We start from the raw sequence: 21,862 nt of genomic DNA, 5'->3' as shown, positions 1-21,862 counted from the left end.
GCTGCGCGCGTGCGGCCAGCGGCAACAAACGAAGCCCGAAGACGTGAAAACAAATGAGGGCGGCACGCCAAAGAGGTTTATTTTCTCAGCCGCAACGGATTTCTGTCTCTCTCGCACGGAGCGAAGAAACAATTGACAGCGCCGAGCGTTCTCCATCTCCGACGCGCGCTTTTACCCGCAAAACCGTTGTGCCTGCCTGTGGCGGGACGCACTTGAAATATTACGTGGCTCCTTGGTTCCTTCCTTCCTTCCTTCCCTCCTCCACCCTGCCCTTACTTTCATCTTACCAGCAACTTCCCCCTCCTGGCCGCTGCCAAACAGTTGAATGATGCCCCGTCGTTCGCTACCGTTAAACGCGCTACTCAGTCAAAAGGGGCAACCACGGCTGCCAATAGAGCGCTTCACGGGCCGATAAGTCACATGATCCCTTCTGCTTCCTCTTCTTCTCTTATTTTTCCTTTTATCCTTCCCTCCTCCCCCTTTTCCTTGTATCGTTGCCCACCTCTCACGCCTCGCACGCCTTCCAGCTTCGCCCACGCAATCCTTTCTTCGCGCAAAAGGAAAAATTACAGTATATAATATATATTTTTTCTTTCCATTTGTCCCCTCAACTACCTCCTCCGTGTATACACGGCTTCTAGCGTCTAGCCGAGGAACGGCCCGTTCGCCTGATCTCTTTCCTGGCCGGAGCACTGCATCATTTCTGGCAGCCACTGCGACAGTTCCTTTATAACGTGTTACACACAGCTCGCGAAACATTTCAGCACCGGGAACTTAGGTCGAGTTTTCCCAGAAGCGAAATTCTAACGCACGTAGGGTTGCAAGGTCCAAAAACAGGAAAGCCGAACTCAGCTTTGTATCTAACCGGACACTTGGCCTTAAGAGACGAACAGTTTTTTCTCAAGATGCAGTCCGTTGGGTATTTTCAGTCGTTAATTTTTAATCACAGTCTGTGTTTTGCGAGATCAAACCTAAACGTACACAAACTTAAGAAGCGATCAGTAGACAATGTTATAATTTGACAATATGATAGCAACTAAAAACGAACTCATATTGGATCAGTTGGCCTTATAAATTTCATTATACTTGTAAAGAAATAACAATAATCTGTAGTTAAGTACTAAACTTCTCAGTTGAGCTTGGAAAGTTTTTCGTGAAATTCTTGTGTATATCTAAACATCATTATCGTATGTATCCTTATGCTTAATCATCTCGCCTACTTCATTTGTCTGGAGAGCGTCTTAGTTTTGCACTTCATCGCTAAGAAGCCAAGTAAAAGTCGAACACGCAGGACATTACATCCGGAGATTACAAAAGTCTGAAAATTTCTGTTGCAAAATTCTGCAACGCCGTCAGTAACGACACACAATGTTCAAACACGTAAATAACTGTAAAAATCTAATGATAGGACGCCAGGCGTCTCGAAATGTCAACATGGAAATATAAACGCATATTGGTTGCAGTAAATTCATTTTAAATTTGCGTTTAATTTCAACAGTTACAGTGTTCTATGGTTCAAATGGCTCTGAACACTATGGGACTTAACTTCTGAGGTCATCAGTTCCCTAGAACTTAGAACTACTTAAACCTAAGGACATCACACACATCCGCGCCCGAGGCAGGATTCGAACCTGCGGCCGTAGCGGTCGCGCGGTTCCAGACTGTAGCGCCTAGAGCCGCTCGGCCACTACGTCCGGCTATAGTGTTCTAATACATTCACAATGCACAAGGAGTATCTACTAATGTTAATAGAAGAACGAATATAAAAGCAAAGTACAGCAATGAGACAGGCAATCCAGTTAGGAGTATCTTTGTTGTTTTTGGCAACATGGAGATAATTCCCACATCCAGACGCACTATTAGCAAGCGTTTTTGAAATATTTTCCCAAAAATGCTTTTTATGATTGATCGCGTAGGCATGGTTTGTTTCTGTAACACGCGATGTATTAAACCATAATTTTTGTTCGTATTAAAAAAGTCCAGTAGTCTAAATCACTTGAAAGTAGGATATATCGGCTGTATCGTACGGAAGGCAACCAGGAAAAATACGAACAACAGCATGGTGAATTGAGAAACCGGTAATGCACGCGCTCACTATCTCAGTACGTATTCGTTATACTTCGTCGATTCTGATCGGCATCAATACTGATCGTAAATATTTTTAGTATTGGGAACACGAGTATATTCGCCCTCAGACGGTCATTATATTGACAATAATATTGAACGCGTGGGCTGCCTTATGTCGGTAGGTGGGTATCTCTCTCTCTCTCTCTCTCTCTCTCTCTCTCTCTCTCTCTCTCTCTCTCACGAATTTAAAGTGTGGATGGTGGGTGGCTACTGGTTTTATTTAGCTGTCACACATTCGGGGAGACGTCTTTGCAGATGCAGTCGTATACCTTTATCCGTGACAGTTTGCGCAGTTAATAAATTATAGTACAGACCGTACACAGGAATCAAGCAAGTTTCCGCTGACACCAAATCGGGCGAAAGCCATCTCGCCCGCTCTGTTCAGCAGATTGCGATAAGATTGCCGACGACCCTGCGGCGATAACAGGTGTATCGACTGTTCGCTGGTCGATATCGCTAATGAACATTTTGGCGCCTTCTGGTATCAAGGGTCACGCCAGATGTCTGCTGACTACTACAAGGGGAGGTACTGGGTTCGATTTCCGAGCGAAGGATACAAAGCCCTTTCACTTTAGCAATAGAGAGGTGTGGAACGCCATCGCACCAGTTACTGGAGACCCAAAGAGAACGTGACTATATAAGCGGAAAAATGACACGCACTGCGTGCAAGCGGTGTCAGATAAAAAAAAAGTTTATTCACTCATTTCACCGTCGTCCACGCGATTAACGCACAAAGGAGACCGAGCCATGTGTAGGCAGTACGCTTCGCGACGTAACTTGAGGCGGCTTCGCTCGGTGTATTGCTACTGGGCAGGTCGCTTCACCTGTTAAATCTTAAAGAGCGTGTCGTTCTTTGATGTTGGGAATTTTTATAATTCCGAGGGTAAACAAAGAGGCACGAAAGCCACTTTCAGTTTACCAAAGTAGAAAACTTTCGTTTTCATATTTAATTTTACACGGTATCCTTTTTTCCCGCTTTTTATAGGTTCAAAGAGCTACAGCTCTTTTTATTTTCGCAACGTATTCCTTCTCCTTCAAAACACTATGCAAGTCTGTGTCCGAAGCAGTCTCTGTTTCTCTCTCTCTTTCGTCTCCCTCCCGTTCATTCAAAGTTTTTCTATTTTTCTCTCCCACTCTATTTATACTCTCTCTCTCATTATTATTTCTCTCAGTATGCCACTGTTTGCCTCTCTCATTCTTTTTCTGTGTTATGTTTCTTTCTTCTTCATCATTCATTTTGTTATATCCTCTCTCTGTCTCTCTCTCTCGTCTTCATTTCTCTTTCTCATTCTCTCTTTTTCTCTCCCTCGAATTCATTCTCCCTCTCTCTCTCTCCCTCTCTAACTCTTTATCTTTTCTGTTTCTCTCACTTTTTTTCTCCCTAACTCCCTAACTCATTCTCTCTTACAACTTTTTTCGCTTTCTTTCCTCTCGTATTCTCTCTCTCAACACCTGCACACACACACACACACACACACACACACACACACACACACACACATCATTTTTCTCCTATTTCGGTGAGTCTGCCGTGACCTAATGACACAGCTTTGCACGTGGTACACTCGCATCTTAGCGTGATGGGAAGTGGTGGTCGTGCAAGCGGAGACGCACGATCATCCCGCCAGGGGAATCCCCCGCGTTGTACGTCGTTCGCGCTCACCCCCTACCGACACGAGACGGGCAGGTGTGCGGTTTGCTCTGCGTAGACGCATTATAACCCGCTCTCTCCCCAACCCCCCCCCCCCCCCCCCCACACACACACACACACAAGTGTGCGAGAGCACGCGGCCAGGGCAGTGTGGCGCGGGCATGCGACTCTGGAGGGCGTTCCAGCGCAGAAAAGGTTCGAGTAGGTGGCGGGGGTGGACGGCGGTGTGGAGGCGGGGAGTAAATGCAATAAGGGGGCGCCTAGCCTCGTGTCGCCACGACGCGCCGGACGCAAATTGCGTTTGGCCGTCAATTTCCCGCCCCGGGAAGACGAGACATCCGGCCTACAGCCGCGCCCTCTCCACAGGGTTATGCAATCGCTGCGGCCCTTCGCGTATCATCCTCGGGCCCTGCTGTCACCTTAATGGCGGTTCCGAATGTGTGTGTGTGGGGGGGGGGGGGGGGCGAAAATGTCCCGGGACCGCGCTAAAGCTGCTACAAGTAACGCCACATGTCCCGCACATTACGCTACAGAGTGGCTATTGCACAACGAAGTATTGTCTGCAAGTGAGTTGTGGACTATCTTAGAGAACGGGAAAGAAGATGAGAACCGAGAAATGTGGGGTGTTTTGTTGTTGTTGTGGCCTTGAGTCCAAAGACTGGTCGATGCAGTTGTCCACGCGACTACATCCTGTGCAAGGTGTAACATCATAGATTAAGGGTCGACCTGCGACAGCAATCGCACAACTTGCGTACGGACCGCTAGACGCCGCCGCCAGCGCAACCGAATGTTGGCATCTCATTTTTGCCTATTCTCGTATTTGCTTAGCTCTTACTCGTTTATGTCGTTTTTGTTGTGGTCTTCAGTCTCCGGAGACTGATGCAGCTCTCCATGCTACTCTATCCTGTGCAAGCTTCTTCTTCTCTCTGCAGCCTACATTCTTCTGAATCTGTTCAGTGTGTTCATCTCTTGGTCTCCCTCTACCATTTTTACCACTCTGCCCTCCAATACTAAATTGGTGATCCCCCGATACCTCAGAACATGTCCTACCAACCGATCCCTTCTTCTAGCCAAGTTGTGCCACAAACTCCTCTTCTCCCCAATTCTATTCAATACCTCTTCATTAGTTACGTGATCTACCCCTCTAACCTTCAGCATTCTTCTGTAGCGCCACATTTCGAAAGCTTCTATTCTCTTCTTGTCCAAACTAGTTATCGCCCATGTTTCACTTCCATACATGGCTACACTCGATACAAATACTTTCAGAAACGGCTTCCTGACACTTTAATCAATACTCGATGTTAACAAATTTCTCTTCCTCAGAAACTCTTTCCTTGCCATTGCCAGTCTACATTCGTTTATGGGTCATGTTATTGTGCTCTCTTTCAGCCATTCTGATTGTTCTGATTTACTCCGAATTGAGAAGTGCTCATTTTGCCATTTCACTTTTGCATATTTCCCATTTTGCACAATATACGCTCCTTAGCTTTTTACAGTTGAATTGATTAACACAGTATCATGTACTGTTTGTTGATTTCAGCATGTTCATATTTTGATGCTCTTTAAATGCTGTAATAATTATCGGAAGCAATTCTTCCCTTAAACTTGTGTAAAGTATTCTCGCTGTAGAATTTGTTCTGTGACACAGGTGTAAGGTTTTGAATATAAATTATATACGAAACTGTGATTCAAAATGAATTAATTTTTCCAGTTTGTACTACATCAGACGACAATTTTGTGATATGAGGGAGGAATTTGAGGGGCGATCTCATGAAAATAAAGTGATCCCCTTTAAAAATAAAAATTTGTGTGACACCGAAAGACGTGACACTGTAGACACCGAAAATTTTTATACGTCACAAAGACTAACAACAAGTACTGCAACCGCGACCGCTACGGTCGCAGGTTCGAATCCTGCCTCGGTCATGGATGTGTGTGATGTCCTTAGGTTAGTTAGGTTTAAGTAGTTCTAAGTTCTACGGGACTGATGACCTCAGAAGTTAAGTCCCATAGTGCTGAGAGCCATTTGAACCACACAGTACAGCTTCAACATGGCGTCAATACAGAAGAACATAGCAGCGAACAAACAATTTGTAATGTGTGCTTTTATTGCACGAGTCTTCCACATTTAGAAGTCTTCAAGACATTAATATTTGCACTGAAGATCGTGATGCACTGAATGAAATCGATTTGCTGTCATAAATGATTATAAACGTCTTACGATGGATACTGTCAATTTGTTTACAGTATTAATATTGTGGTTGCTGAACGCAAGGTTTCCAGTGGAAGGTAACCTCAAGAAGCATTCTTTTTCATTTTCTTTTACATCGTCTCTGCTCGTCCTCATCTGAACGACTGGCCCAGACTCAATATTACACAGGTTCCTTTCGCAGTATGCTGATGCATTAGCTCCATACTTAACAATCATATACAGCCGTTCACTCGACAATAGATCCGTACCCAAAGACTGGAAAGTTGCACAGCTCACACCAATATTCAAGAAAGGCAGTAGGAGTAATCCACTAAATTACAGGCCCATATCGTTAACGTCGATATGCGGCAGGATTTTAGGACATATATTGTATTCGAAAATCACGAATTAGTTCGAAGAAAACTGTCTATTCACACCGAGTCAACATGGGTTTAGAAGACAGCTTTCTTGTGAAACACAACTAGCTCTTTACTCGCACGAAGTGTTGAGTGCTATTGACAAGGGATTTCAGATCGATTCTGTATTCCTGGACTTCCGGATGGCTTTTGACACTGCACCACACAAGCGCCTCGTAGTGAAATTGCGTTCTTATGGAATTTCGTCTCAGTTATGTGACTGGATTTGTGAGTTCCTGTCAGAGAGGTCACAATTCTTAGTAACCGACGGAAACAACGAGTAAAACAGAAGTGATTTCTGGCGTTCCCCAAGGTAGTGTTCTAGGCCCTTTTCTATCTATATAAACGATTTGGGAGCAGCCGTCTTCGGTTGTTTGCAGATGACGCTGTCGTTTAACGACTAATAAAGTCATGAGAGCATCAAAAGAAATTGCAAAACGATTTAGAAAAAATATCTGAATGGTGTGAAAAGTGGCAGTTGACCCTAAATAGCGGAAAGTGTGAGGTCATCCACATGAGCGATAAAAGTAATTCGTTAAACTTCGGTTACCCGATAAATCAATCTAATTTAAAAGCCGTAGATTCAACTAAATAGCTAGGTATTAAAATTACGAACAATTTAAATTGGAAGGAACACATAGAAAATATTGTGGGGAGGGCTAACCAAAGGCTAAGTTTTATTGGCAGGACACTTAGAAAATGTAACAGACCTACTAAGGAGACAGCCTACACTACGCTTGTCCGTCCTCTTTTAGAATACTGCTGCGAGGTGTGGGATCCTTACCAGATAGGACTGACTGAGTACATCGAAAAAGTTCGAAGAAGGGCAGCACGTTTTGTATTATTGCGAAATATGAGAGAGAGTGTCAGTGAATTGATCACTAAAAGAAAGGCGTTTTTCGTTACGACGGAATCTTCTCACGAAATTCCAATCACCAACTTTCTCCTCCGAACGCGAAAATATTTTGTTAACACCGACCTACACAGGGAGAAACAATTCACCACGATACAATAGGGGAAATCAGAGCTCGCACGGAAAGATATACGTGTTCATTGTTTCCGCGCGTTGTACGAGATTGGAATAATAGAGAATTGTGAAGGTGGTTAGATGAACCCTCTGCCAGGCACATAAACATGATTTGCAGAGGATCGATGTAGATGTAGATGTAGGGTCGGCCCGAGTTGCTGAAGCGATTCTCGAACGTCCGCTTAACGCTTCTGCTGGAAGAGATTTAGCGAGCTCCGTCTAAACAGGAGAAAATGGCGAGAGGGCGCTAAACAGAGCGCCTGCGAGAGGGAAAACACGGCAGGCAGGAAACACCCCGCTCTCTGCTCCTAAGTCCCTCAGCCCTCGGGGCGACTCGTCCAGCCGCTACACACTAACCTCTACATGTGTACGTTTCTCAACGCGTGAGCTATTCCAGTTCTGAGTCATCTGTCTCCTGACTCGTTTCATCCGGTCCGCCACGAATTCTTCTTCATCTCAGAGTAGCACTTCCAGCCTACGTCCTCAATAATCCGCTGGATGTGTTCCAATCTCTGTCTTCCTCCACAGTGTTTGCTCTCTACATGACTACGGAAGTCTTTCCCTGATGTCTTAACAGATATCCCGCCATCCTGTCTCTTCTCCTTGACAGTGTTTTCCACATACTCGTTTCCTTACCGATTCTGGGCAGAACCTCCTCATTCCTTATCTCATCAGGACACCTACCTTCTTCTGCAGCACCACATCTCAAATTCTTCGATTCTATTCTTTTCTGGTTTTCCCCTCAGTCCATGTCTCACTGGCAACAATACTTTGCTCCAAACGTATACTGTCACATGTTTCTTCGGGAAATTAAGGCCTATGTTTGATACCAGTAGACTTCTCTCGGCCAGGAATGTTCTGCTAGTCCGCTTTCGATGTCCTCCTTTGTCCGTTCTTCATTGGTTATTTTACTGCCTAGCTACCAGAATCGCTTAACTTCATCTACTTCGTGCCCATCAATCCTGATGTCACGCTCCTCGCTGTTCTCATTTCTCCTACTTCTCATTGCTTTCCTCTTTCTGCGATTTACTGTCAATCGACATTCTACACTCATTACACTGTTCATTACATTCAGCAGATCATGTAATTGCTCTTAACTTTCACTGAGGACAGCGAATCTTTGGTATTCTTTCACCTCCAATTTTACTTCCACTCCTGAACCTGTCTTTTGTTGCCATCACTGCTCATTTGATGTACAGGTTGAACAGCGTGGGGGAAAGACTACATCCCTGTCTGACACCCTTTTTAACCCGAGCTCTTCTTTCTTGGTCATCCACTCTTATTCCCTCTTGGCTCTTGTACATATTGTGTACTACCCCTCTCTCCTCATAGCTAACCACTACTTTTCGAACATCTTGCACCATTTTACATTGTCGAACGACTTTGCCGGCTGCGATGGCCGAGAGGTTCTAGGCGATTCAGCCTGGAACCGCGCGACTGCTACGGTCGAGACTCGAAGCCAAAGTTCCCGAGTTCACGTCTCGGTCCGGAATACAGTTTTAATCTGCCAGACAGTTTGATATCAGCGCACACTCCGCTGCAGAGTGAAAATCTCATTCTGGAAACATCACTCAGGCTGTGGCTAAGCCATGTCTCCGCAGTATCCTTTCTTCCAGGAGTGCTAGTTCTGCTAGGTTCGCCGGCAGGGGTGGCCGAGCGGTTCTAGGCGCTACAGTCTGGAACCGCGCGATTGCTACGGTCTCAGGTTCGAATCCTGCCTCGGACATGGATGTGTGCGATGTCCTTAGGTTAGTTAGGTTTAGGTAGTTCTAACTTGTAAAGGACTGATGACCTCAGAAGTGAAGTCCCATAGTGCTCAGAGCCATTTCAACCATTTTTCATTCTCCTCCTGAGAAAAGTAAAAAAAGTTAGAAACGATTGTGCAATTTTTGAACGCCCTATGTACCGGCTGGTCAAAAAGTCAGTATAAATTTGAAAACTGAATAAATCACGGAATAATGTAGATAGAGACGTAAAAATTGACACACGTGCTTGAAATGACATGGGGTTTTATTAGAACAAAAAAAAAAAAAAACACCCCATATTGCTAGAGGCTTGAAAGATTTCTTGCGCGCGTCGTTTGGTGATGATCGTGTGCTCAGCCACCACTTTCGTCATGCTTGGCCTCCCAGGTCCCCAGACCTCAGTCCGTGCGATTACTGGCTTTGGGGTTACCTGAAGTCGCAAGTGTGTCGTGATCGACCGACATCTCTAGGGATGCCGAAAGACAACATCCGACGCCAATGCCTCACCATAACTCCGGACATGCTTTACAGTGCTGTTCACAACATTATTCCTCGACTACAGCTATTGTTGAGGAATGATGGTGGACATATCGAGCATTTCCTGTAAAGAACATCATCTTTGCTTTGTCTTACTATGTTATGCCAGTTATTGCTATGAAGCGCCATCTGTCGGACATTTTTGAACTTTTGCATTTTTGTTATTGTTGTAAAACCCCATGTGATTCCAAGCACGTATGTCAATTTGTACCTCTCTATCTACATTATTCCGTGATTTATTCAGTTTTCAAATTTATAGTGGCTTTTTGATCACCCGGTATACGCGGTCTCCTTTACAGGTGAACCACTCTTTCCTTTAATTGAAACGGTACTTTACTTTATGTAGTAACTTGCACAATCATTTTATCATTTAATTCTTTCCGAAAGAAAACACGCAGATGTTATGACTCCCCCGAAGAAGGCAACGAAGCCAACATCAAGATAGTCAGCTAAGTCAATCTCTACATTCTCGTGTCCTTCAATGCAACTCACTCGAAGACAATGACTAACGTCCGGTCTGAGGAGAGACCATTGAGTGTACAGCATTGAACAGGCACTCCACGGAGAGGAGCTCTTGCGGTCCTGGGCCCGTCGTTAAGCGCAAGCTGCAAGGAGATGGCCCGCGGCTATTTTTATTCCGTTTCAGCTATTGGAGCCGCGGCACTTGGGTCGAAACAGTCGAGTAGTGAAGGCCGCAGGGATGAAGCAATGGTTCCGAATCGGTCCGCTAGGATGCGCTGGTAAGCGGCGCGGAAAAGTGTATTCCGGGCGGACGCGCTTGGTTTCGCAAGCAGAGCGAAACGGAGAGGCAGACAGGAAAGGAGAGAGAGGGTGTGGCCAGGCAGTGCACCGCACGTGTGTGTCGTCGTGTTTAGCGACGGATGAGTGCGGTCGGCTTGCAGAGGAAGGCATTACGAGATGTCGCGAGAGAGCTTTAAAAGCCGCTAAGCGGAGAGAGTCGCTACAACTGCAGCTGGCTTAAGGGACTCAGCGTAGAGCAGGACAGGGGGCGGTGCACCAGCTGATATCCACACGAATGGCATCGTCAGGTATCAAATATACACTGCGGACAATCCAAACTGCACATTCCTTCGCAGTTTATTGTAGCTAATGTAGGGAATGTTGTTGTTGTTGTCTTCAGTCCTGAGACTGGTTTGATGCAGCTCTCCATGCTACTCTATCCTGTGCAAGCTTCTTCATCTCCCAGTACCTACTGCAACCTACATCCTTCTGAATCTGCTTAGTGTATTCATCTCTTGGTCTCCCTCTACGATTTTTACCCTCCACGCTGCTCTGCAATACTAAATTGGTGATCCCCTGATGCCTCCGAACGTGTCCTACCAACCGATCCCTTCTTCTTGTCAAGTTGTGCCACAAATTTCTCTTCTCCCCAATTCTATTCAATACCTCCTCATTAGTTATGTGGTCTACCCATCTAATTTTCAGCATTCTTCTGTAGCACCACATTTCGAAAGCGTCTATTCTCTTCTTGTCCAAACTATTTATCGTCCATGTCTCACTTCCATACATGGCTACACTCCATACAAATACTTTCAGAAACAACTTCCTGACACTTAAATCTATACTCAATGTTAACAAATTTCTCTTCTACAGAAACGCTTTCCTTGCCATTGCCAGTCTACATTTTATATCCTCTCTACTTCGACCGTCATCAGTTATTTTGCTCCCCAAATAGCAAAACTCCTTTACTACTTTAAGTGTCTCATTTCCTAATCTGATTCCCTCAGCATCACCCGATTTAATTCGACTACATTCCATTATCCTCGTTTTGCTTTTGTTGATGTCCATCTCATATCCCCCTTTGACGACACTGTCCATTCGGTTCAGCTGCTCTTCCAAGTCCTTTGCTGTCTCTGACAGAATTACAATGTCATCGGCGAACCTCAAAGTTTTTGTTTCTTCTCTGTGGATTTTAATACCTTCTCCGAATTTTTCTATTGTTTACTTTACCGGTTGCCCAATATACAGATTCGACAATATCGGTGAGAGGCTACAACGCTATCTCAGTCCCTTCCCTTTCAATCGCCTCGGCTCTTATAACTGCCATGTCGTTTCTGTACAAACTGTAGATAGCCTTTCGCTCCATGTATTTTACCCCTGCCACCTTCAGAATTTGGAAGAGAGTATGCCAGTCAACATTGTCAAAAGCTTTCTCTAAGTCTATAAGTGCTAGGGAATATAGGCCATCTGGTTTCCCCCTTCAAGCTAGAGCAGTTTCGTTCTTTGTAGTTTTTTTTAGTTTGGCGCTTGAGACATTTGGCCCAGTCACTGGCTATGGACTACCCTGTATACGCCCCGTGTTGACACTCGGCAGACAAGCGCGTCTTGCTTGCAGTGCCCGCGGGAGGCAGCCGAGATGTAGCGTTTGAGGAGTGTGGGCGGTGTGGTGGGGTCGTTAGCTCGGCAGGAGGCAGCGGTGAGCGCCGGCCTGTAGAGGCGGCACGCAAGAAGCGCAGAGCCGGCGCTGCGTGCAGCCGCTCTGCCCTGCTCTGCATGCGGCGGGGCGCGCCTTTCCGGATGCGACGGCCATTGTGTCGCGTGCGGCGCCGGCACGGGTCCCGAGGCCTCCGGCGGCTACTCACAAGCGTCTGCACCGGCGCACCACAAACAGGCTCCTGCGCTGGGTGCACTCAAGAGCCAAAGAAACTGGCACACCTGCCTCATGCTAGAAAATATACCGGCTCAGCACTAACAAGGAGACGGGACGAGCGAGGGGTCGGGGGATTTGTCCGGAATTATGTGTGGTGGAACAGGACCCCCAACACCTCACGTGGTTAAAGTATTAGGACGCACTAGTCGGAAAACACCGACAGAAATCGATCCAAAGTTTCTCAGGTGCCGTATGAGTATAACATGTTGCTCCACTGCCGAGACGCCGTCTGGAATACATGGATAGCGGTCGGATCCTTACGCGAGAGGTCTCGGGTTCGATTCCTCCTCCAGCACTTTTTTTTCCCTTCTGATACTTCCAAAATTGCAGCGCATTATTACAGGAGAGTCGTGAAATTAATTCCCGGCAAGACTTTACAAAAACTCATTCTATAATTCACCATCAGCTATCGTCACCAATACTGTCGCTTGTGGGCTGAGGGTGACACGGCGGCCTGTCGGTACCCTTGGGCCTTCATGGCCTGTTTGGACGGAGTTTAGTTTTAGTTTAGAGTATCCATGTAGCTGTAGATGAGCTGTTCACTCGAACAAGACACCTGCGCTTGTGGCTGAGGGTGTCACGGCGGCCGGTCGGTACCCTTGGGCCTTCATGGCCTGTTTGGACGGAGTTATGTTTTAGTTTAGAGTATCCATGTAGCTGTAGATGAGCTGTTCACTCGAACAAGACACCTGCGCTTGTGGCCTGAGGGTGACACGGCGGCCGGTCGGTACCCTTGGGCCTTCATCGCCTGTTTGGACGGCGTTTAGTATTAGTTTAGAGTATCCATTTAGATGTAGATGAACTGTTCACTCGAACCAGACACCTGCGCTTGTGTCCTGAGGGTGACACGGCGGCCGGTCGGTACCCTTGGGCCTTCATGGCCTGTTTGGACGGAGTTAAGTTTTAGTTTAGAGTATCCATGTAGCTGTAGATGAGCTGTTCACTCGAACCAGACACCTGCGCTTGTGGCTGAGGGTGTCACGGCGGCCGGTCGGTACCCTTGGGCCTTCATGGCCTGTTTGGACGGAGTTTAGTTTTAGTTTAGAGTATCCATGTAGCTGTAGATGAGCTGTTCACTCGAACCAGACAACTGCGCTTGTGGCCTGATGGTGACACGGCGGCCGGTCGGTTGCCTTTGGCCTTCATGGCCTGTTCGGGAGGAGTTTAGTTTTAGTTTAGAGTATCCATGTAGATGTAGATGTAGATGAACTGTTCGCTCGAACCAGACGGCTGGTCTGATACTCCGTAAGTTGCCACTCTGTTAATCAGACAGCAGTGTGGAGCCATTCCCTATACCTTGTGAGTACAATTTTGGCCCTGAAGGTTGGCGATACACGTCCGAAACGGTGTGAAGCCATACGAAGGCCATGAAACTCAGCCGCCAGCTGTAGTCTCCAGCTGCACACTGGAATCCTGGAGAGCCACTCCTGCAGCACGCATCCCTCGCTGCCAGCTGTCATTTTACACACATGCACACACATATATTTTTTCAACGCGGCGTTTCGCGCTGCCAGTGGCCGTGCGGTGTTTCCAGGCAGCCAGGCTGAGAGGGGGTCCGGCTTGGCTGCGGTCCAGCCACGTAATGCGCGCTGTGCCCACTCCGACGTGATGGAGCATCTCTGCCGCGGGCCCGCGTTATGCAAAAAGAGAAGTGAGGGGGAGGCACGAGGAGCCACAGCGGGGCAGCCCACACGCACCGTTACGCTTTATACGTCACGGCGTGCAGGGCCGAGCGGTTGGAACACGAAGCCCTTTACTGCTCCCACAAGATTTGGCGCCAATTACAGTGAACGAGCAGAGATTCCAGTTCGGACCTTCCACATGCTCAACCGCGCTGGTAATGTGATCAACAAAACGTTGCTACACACATGGAAAAAAAATTTTGCATCGCCCCAGTTCGCAGAACTCCTGAAGATAGACGTTGAGTGTGCGTATTGAATCACAGACACAGTCACTTTGACTGTTCAAAGATGTCACTAAACCCGCCCAAAGATATAAACAACAATGCATGAGCAGCGCCTATTAGACGGAGGAAGTCCGACAGCCGACCAGTTGCAGTCGTTCCACCAAGATGGAGGTTCAAATGGCTCTGAGCACTATGGGACTTAACATCTGTGGTCATCAGTCCCCTAGACTTAGAACTAACTAAACCTAACTAACCTAAGGACATCACACACATCCACGCCCGTAGCAATCGCGCGGTTCCGGACTGAGCGCCTAGAACCTCTGAGCCACAGCGGTCGGTCCAGGAAGGAGGTACACGGCTCGTGTTGTCTGTAGTTCAACCGTGCCTACACGGTCCATACCGCGGTTCGATCGCGTCCACATTGTTACTTTGTGCCAGGAAGGGCTCTCAACAAGGGAAGTGTCCAGGCGTCTCTGACTGAACCAAAGCGATGTTGTTCGGGGATGGAGGAGATACAGAGAGACAGGAACTGTCGGTGACATGCCTCGCTCAGGCCGCCCGAGGGCTGCTACTGCAGTGGATGACCGCTACCTAAGATTATGGCTCGGAGGAACCCTGACAGCAACGCCACCATGTTGAATAATGCTTTTCAGGCAGCCACAGGACGTCGTGTTACGAATCAAAGTGTGCGCAATAGGCTGCACGATGTGCAACTTCACTCCCGACGTCCATGGCGAGGTCCATCTTTGCAACCACGGCACCGTGCAGCGCGGTACAGATGGGCCCAACAACATGCCGAATGGACCGCTCAGGATATGCATCACGTTCTCTTCACCGATGAGTGTCGCATATGCCTTCAATCGGACAATTGTCGGAGACATGTCTGGAGGCAAGCCGGTTAGGATGAACACCTTAGACACACCAGCTAGTGCAGCAAGGTGGAGGTCCCTGCTTTTTTTGGGGTGGCATTCTGTGGGGCCCACTGTACGATACGTGAATGACATCCTCCGACCGATAGTGCAACCACATCGGCAGCATAATGGCGAGGCATTCGTCTTGATGGATGACAATTCGCGCCCCCCGTCTTGTGAATGACTTCCTTCAGGATAACGACATCGCTCGACTAGAGTGGCCAGCATCTTCTCCAGACATGAACCCCATCGAACAATTTTGGTACAGATTTTTGGAATACAGTGATCAATAGATTATTATATTTTAACTAAAGTTCAGTCTTGATCACAACACTTATGTCTCAATAACATGAGTGACCGGTTTCAGTTATATTTATATAACCATTTTCAGACCCATGGCTTCGTTGGAGGATGGTAGGCAGAGCTCTCCTCAGCTGCTACGAACTGAACTTAACTGAGGAGGCCTTCCTCCACCATCCTCCAAGGAAGCCATGGGTCTGAAGATGGTTATATAAATATAACCGAAACCGGTCACCTATGTCATAAGCGTTGTGATCAAGACTGAATTTTACTTAAAATACCTATAGAACAAGCCTGGTGAGATTGAAAAGGGCGTTTATGGACGACGTGACCCACCAACCACTCTGAGGGATCTACGCCGAATCGCCGTCGAGGAGTAGGACAATCTAGGCCGACGGTGCCTTCATGAACATGTGGACAGTATGCCACGACGAATACAGGCATGCGTCAACGCAAGAGGACGTGCCACTGGGTATCAGAGGTACCGGTGTGTACAGCAATCTGGACCACTACCTCTGAAGGTCTCGCTGTATGGTGGTACAACATGCAACGTGTGGTTTTGATGAGCACTAAAAGGGCGGAAATGTTTATGTTGATTTCTATTCCAATTTTCTGTACAGGCTCCGGAACTCTCTGAACGGAGGCGAAGCAAAACTAGTTTTGATGTGTGTATTATTCTTCACGTTTGGGTCTTACAGGACCAGCCGACGTACATCAGGGGGCGTCTACAGGGTTATGTTTTAGCTTTTTTTTGTGCCCGCCTTACTTCCATTCTCTCAGAATGCGCTCTTTTCCTTATCGCCAGAACAAACTGCTACGGTCTTATCTGCTTTTCCCGCCTGGCCACTTGTCGAGTCGAAGATTTTTTTCTCTAGATTTTTTTTTTCTATTACCGACGCATTATATTGTTTCACTATTTCCTGTACAGCGGATTTCGTAGGTTTACACGGTCAGTGTAGGTAGCCTCGTTCGGTCCATTCTTTTAATACCAATAAACCCCGGATTCTTTAAACTATAAAACAGCTTCAGACGTCCATCTACAAATGAACTGATCTGTAAAACGATTTACTTTACCTTGCCACGCTAGGAGCTTCACATTATTAGCAGCTGCACTTTTTATATGGATTTTAAGTGTGGATAAGTACGTACAAGTTGGTCTCCGAAATTGTAAGAACAGCTACGAGGAATGGCAATCACTGTCAGCGATGTACAGATACTTTCATTAAGTTTTGCTGACGATCAAGCTAAATGATTATGACCCTGAGTTCATGATACGACTATTATATCAGGAATACAACACATGGGGACTACAAACGAGTCTAACAAAAACAGAGTATTTGGTGGTGAATAGTAACGGTAAATTTGAAGTACACATCAATGACAAAGCAGTTATGAGACAGGTAGAGACATTTAAATATCTCGGGGCACATATTGATAAAAATGGATTGCGACATAGAGCGGTAAAGTATAGAATACAGCAAAGCAGAAAAGTGTTAGGGGGTATCAATTCTTTTTGGTGGGATAAGAATATTTCCAACAGCAATAAGAAAAGAGTAGGTAAGATAATGGTTGGATCAGAACTATGGATCTGAAATGCGGATCTCAAAAGAAGACTAATAGCTGTGGAAATGGATTATTTGCGTAGGAGTGCCAAAATATCAAGAATCGAAAGAAAAACTAATTATGAAATAAGAGCTAGAATGAAGGCAAATGATACAGTGATTGATACAATTGGAAGAAAATCATTAAAATGGTGCGGACACATGATGAGAATGCCAGATCATCGGTGGCCAACGATGGTTTACGAATGTAAACCACCTGTCTGACGTCTTGGACAGTCCACATAAATGGAGTAGTGTAAAGTCGTACTATATTTGTGCAGGTGGGTTGATTAACATGGTACATCCTGCTGCGAAGTGTTCCATAGAGGTTATCTGAATGCTGTCCGTTAATGACTAAATAGTCGAAATTGTCCAGTAAGGAAGCAAACTCAAAATTATATGGCCCATAACAGACCATGTGGTAATTTGAAGAATTTCTTCTGTTTGCCTCCTTCAGGCGAAGAAGGCTGTTGGTCAATCGAAATCACTTATCTATTTACTACTGGGTTTGACTGCGACCAGGACCACTAAAATTGGTAATAGATCTACTTTTAGTGAGAGCGCATTATGTGCAGCACAATGCGAGAACAACGCCAGACAGCGAGCAGGTTATACGCGATGTTAGGTACACAGGTACAGATATTGCTATCCTTGTCAGTTTAGTATACACCACTTTTCAGTGTGTTAGCTCTCTCTGTGTCTAACAGTCCTCCCACAAACAGGTCACATAATTCACCACCTGATGTTTTCCGCAGGGTCAACACTACGGCAGTTAAGTGGACTACGCCTGTCAGTATAGACTAACCGCTTCGCGTCCATGCTTCAACACCTGACCTGCTGCCCAGGGGAAAATAAACAAAAATGGTTTGCTGTTGCAACTTGGGAGGTACTAATCGACCTAAAAACATACTGCTCATAACAGCTAAAATTATTAATGAGCAAATAAATTAAAAATTGACGTAATGTTTTTCAGTACACTGTTCTCAATCACCAATAAAAATCTCTCCACCATTATCCGTAACACTGTGATATCGAGAGTTTGGTGGCATTGCTGAAGTGCCTCATTCCTTCTATCACTATAGTAATGTTCACCTGGGGAACTCAACATCCTTCAGTGCCGTAAATCTCCGAACGCACACCGTACAACGACCAACATTTTTTTTCTGATTGTGGCATTACGTGCACCCGCCGTTCCTTCCACCCCGCACCACAACGAGAGCATTTGTTTCACAACGAGCGCCAGCGGTATATCATCGCGATGATCTGGATTACGGCCGATGACGTGCGAGACTCGGCAGTTTGCGGATCATCAATCAAGGCGTTTGATTGTACACGAGTTGTCGGGCGCGCTACAGCGGTTACGCCGCTAATGAATGGCGTTTTGTGCGTTTCGCATTCGACAGGGCGGGTATTGTAAATGGCGCGAAATGGCAGAACTGCGTGAATAATACCTCTCTGCTGTTTACTGACAATTCAAAACCGGGCTTACCTAATAGAGTTGTTCCGAGTTTTATGACCCAAAATGTCAAGACCAATCTGGTACAGTGCAGAAGGAGAATGAGTCTTACAAAACAATCCTGCGACTTCTATAATGTTTCTCATATGTGTGGGATCCGTACCGAGCATAAAAGAGTATACTGAACGTGTACAGAGAAGGGCAGCACATATGGTCACAGGTTTGTTTGACTGACGGGTGAGCGTCATCGCGACTGTCAAGAAACTGAAGTGGCAGGCATTACAAGATGCTAACAAACTAGGCAAATCCTACTTGAACAAAATCGCATAATTATAAAACATTTTGCCCTCCATACAACGGAATAAACGTTAGAAAAAAGAGGTCAAAGTTCTGATGAGCTGTCAAGGAGCTGAAAAGTGGTTTAAATGGCTCTGAGCGCTATGGGACTTAACATCTGTGGTCATCAGTCCCCTAGAACTTAGAACTAATTAAACCTAACTAACCTAAGGATATCACACATCACACACATCGATGCCCGAGGCAGGATTCGAAGCTGCGACCGTAGTGGTCACGCGGTTCGAGACTGTAGCGCCTAGAACCGCTCGGCCATACCGGCCGGCCTGTGACACACGTATGCAATGTGTGATGCCTACAGTCCAGCATTTGCTGCGCGTGCGATGGGGTTCAAATGCATCGAATGGCTGTGAGCGCTATGGGACTTAACATCTGTCATCAGTCCCCTAGAACTTGAAGACATCACACACATCGATGCCGGAGGCAGGATTCCAACCTGCGACCAAAGCGGCAGCGTGGATCCGGACTGAAGCGCCTAGAACGGTTCGGCCACAGCGGCCTGCTGCAATGTGGTACACCGAGACAGTTAAACCTCCTGACTTACACTCCTGGAAATTGAAATAAGAACACCGTGAATTCATTGTCCCAGGAAGGGGAAACTTTATTGACACATTCCTGGAGTCAGATACATCACATGATCACACTGACAGAACCACAGGCACATAGACACAGGCAACAGAGCATGCACAATGTCGGCACTAGTGCAGTGTATATCCACCTTACGCAGCAATGCAGGCGGCTATTCTCCCATGGAGACGATCGTGGAGATGCTGGATGTAGTCCTGTGGAACGGCTTGCCATGCCATTTCCACCTGGCGCCTCAGTTGGACCAGCGTTCGTGCTGGACGTGCAGACCGCGTGAGACGAAGCTTCATCCAGTCCCAAACATGCTCAATAGGGGACAGATCCGGAGATCTTGCTGGCCAGGGTAGTTGACTTACACCTTCTAGAGCACGTTGGGTGCCACGGGATACATGCGGACGTGCATTGTCCTGTTGGAACAGCAAGTTCCCTTGCCGGTCTCGGAATGGTAGAACGATGGGTTCGATGACGGTTTGGATGTACCGTGCACTATTCAGTGTCCCCTCGACGATCACCAGAGGTGTACGGCCAGTGTTGGAGATCGCTCCCCACACCACGATGCCGGGTGTTGGCCCTGTGTGCCTCGGTCGTATGCAGTCCTGATTGTGGCGCTCACCTGCACGGCGCCAAACACACATACGACCATCATTAGCACCGAGGCAGAAGCGACTCTCATCGCTGAAGACGACACGTCTCCATTCGTCCCTCCATTCACGCCTGTCGCGACACCACTGGAGGCGGGCTGCACGATGTTGGGGCGTGAGCGGAAGACCGGCCTAACGGTGTGCGGGACCGTAGCCCAGCTTCATGGAGACGGTTGCGAATGGTCCTCGCCGATACCCCAGGAGCAACAGTGTCCCTAATTTGCTGGGAAGTGGCGGTGCGGTCCCCTACGGCACTGCGAAGGATCCTACGGTCTTGGCGTGCATCCGTGCGTCGCTGCGGTCCGGTCCCAGGTCGACGGGCACGTGCACCTTCCACCGACCACTGGCGACAACATCGATGTACTGTGGAGACCTGACGCCCCACGTGTTGAGCAATTCGGCGGTACGTCCACCCGGCCTCCCGCATGCCCACTATACGCCCTCGCTCAAAGTCCGTCAACTGCACATACGGTTCACGTCCACGCTGTCGCGGCATGCTACCAGTGTTAAAGACTGCGATAGAGCTCCGTATGCCACGGCAAACTGGCTGACACTGACGGCGGCGGTGCACAAATGCTGCGCAGCTAGCGCCATTCGACGGCCAACACCGCGGTTCCTGGTGTGTCCGCTGTGCCGTGCGTGTGATCATTGCTTGTACAGCCCTCTCGCAGTGTCCGGAGCAAGTATGGTGGGTCTGACACACCGGTGTCAATGTGTTCTTTTTTCCATTTCCAGGAGTGTATTTCTAAAATACCTCTCCTCCCTTCGAAGCACCCGTTCTTCTAGGGTTTCTGGCTGGAAATCACTCTGTCAGTTCGCCGGAGTACGTAGTGTGCTGGAGACGTGGTTAGCAGACCCTGGCACTTCTGTAAAATCTCGTCGGGTGGCCTAGCCTCGCTGAGAAGCGACAGCTAATACTTTGTGTGGGACAACAGCTGTTACCCCTACGCGATTGACGCAAAGGCAGTGGAACAGCCAGTATCGACGGCGTGCGATGTTTTTTCGTTCCGGTCAGTGGCGGCGCCCTCGGTCAGGGACCGTGAGCTGGCTGTGTGTAGCCGCGTGGGACCGCAGGAGGCTCAGCTCGTCTCGTATTCGCCGGCCGCGCCGAGTCTGGCGAGAGCTGTGTGTGCCGGCCACACACGCGGCGGCCGAAAACAGCGACAGGAGAAGTGTTCACACGATAAAGCAGCGCCAGGGCAGTGTTACAGGCACGGTGTAGCGGCAGATGGCGGTAGTGTAAAAGGGCAGTACACTGGCGTAGCTCTCATCTGCACTCAGGTGATGCACGCGAAGAGGTTTCCCGTGTCGTTATAGCCGCACTAGGGGAATCAACTGGGTTTGAACGCGGGCGGCAGTTGGAGCTAGAGCCCATCCCATTTCGGAAAATCGTTAGGGAATTCAGTATTCCGATATTCACACTGGCAAGAATGTGCCGAGAATAGCACGTTGCAGGTATTACCCCTCACCGCGAACAACTGCAATCGGCTACGTTCGACTACTTGGTGACAGCCTTCGCTTAACGACCGAGAGCAGCGGCGTTTTTGCGTAGAGTTGTCGGTGGTAACAGACAAGCAACACTGCGTGAAACAGCCGCAGAAATCAATGCGGACGTGCGACGAACGCATCCGTTAGGACAGTGCAGCGAAATTTGGCGTTAGCGGTCTGTGGCAGCAGACGAGCGACGCGACTGCCTCTCCTGACAGCACCACATCGCCTGCAGCGTCTCTCCTGGCCTCGTGG

At 47.7% G+C, this 21,862-nt stretch overlaps 1 protein-coding gene across 49 annotated transcripts in view; it reads right to left on the bottom strand.

The window, feature by feature from the left end:
• The window catches only part of LOC126295245 (basement membrane-specific heparan sulfate proteoglycan core protein), a 1,297,357-nt gene that overhangs the window by 502,341 nt on the left and 773,154 nt on the right, over positions 1-21,862 (bottom strand). The window lies entirely within an intron of this gene.

This window comes from Schistocerca gregaria, chromosome 11 (assembly GCF_023897955.1).
Source record: "Schistocerca gregaria isolate iqSchGreg1 chromosome 11, iqSchGreg1.2, whole genome shotgun sequence".
Taxonomy (NCBI): domain Eukaryota; kingdom Metazoa; phylum Arthropoda; class Insecta; order Orthoptera; family Acrididae; genus Schistocerca; species Schistocerca gregaria.
Note: the sequence above shows the minus strand (reverse complement) of the source record. Positions and strands in the feature narration are given on the sequence as shown.